Raw genomic sequence first — 677 nt, forward strand, 5'->3', positions numbered from 1 at the left:
GTCAAAATAACAGAATACAATAACACTGTCCGTCTTGAGAGACGCTGCTATTTCTCTAATATTATAAATAACAATGCTAGTAATCCTAGAGTCTTATTTTCAACAATTGATCGCCTACTAAACCCAGGTAGCTCAAAGGAATGCCTCCTAAGTGCTTCCAGTGAAACCTGTGAGGCTGTCGCTGTATTCTTCAATCAAAAATTAATGATATTAGAAATAACATAGTATATCTCCCCAACACTAAGGATCCCCGTAAACCCCAACATCCTGTTATAAACAAATTAAACTCTTTCACTAGGATAGATTTACCTGATTTACAAAAATAATATCTCAATTAAAACCCTCCACCTGCGTCCTTGACCCGATACCAACAAGGTTTTTCAAAGAAGTATCAGGCGTGCTAATTGATAATGTTCTTGACATAGTAAATTCGTCACTAGATACTGGGGTCTTCCCAGACTGTCTTAAGACTGCTGTAGTTAAACCCCTACTTAAGAAACATAATCTTGACCCTCGGCTCTTGAAAATTTTAGACCCATCTCTAACTTGCCCTTCTTAAGTAAAGTTCTAGAGAAGGCAGTCATTATGCAGTTAAATGACCACCTAAATAAACATGCTATTCTTGATAAATTTCAGTCAGGTTTTAGAACAAATCACAGCACAGAAACTGCACTCGT

The sequence above is a fragment of the Polypterus senegalus genome, chromosome 13 (assembly GCF_016835505.1).
Source record: "Polypterus senegalus isolate Bchr_013 chromosome 13, ASM1683550v1, whole genome shotgun sequence".
Classification (NCBI taxonomy): Eukaryota; Metazoa; Chordata; class Cladistia; order Polypteriformes; family Polypteridae; genus Polypterus; species Polypterus senegalus.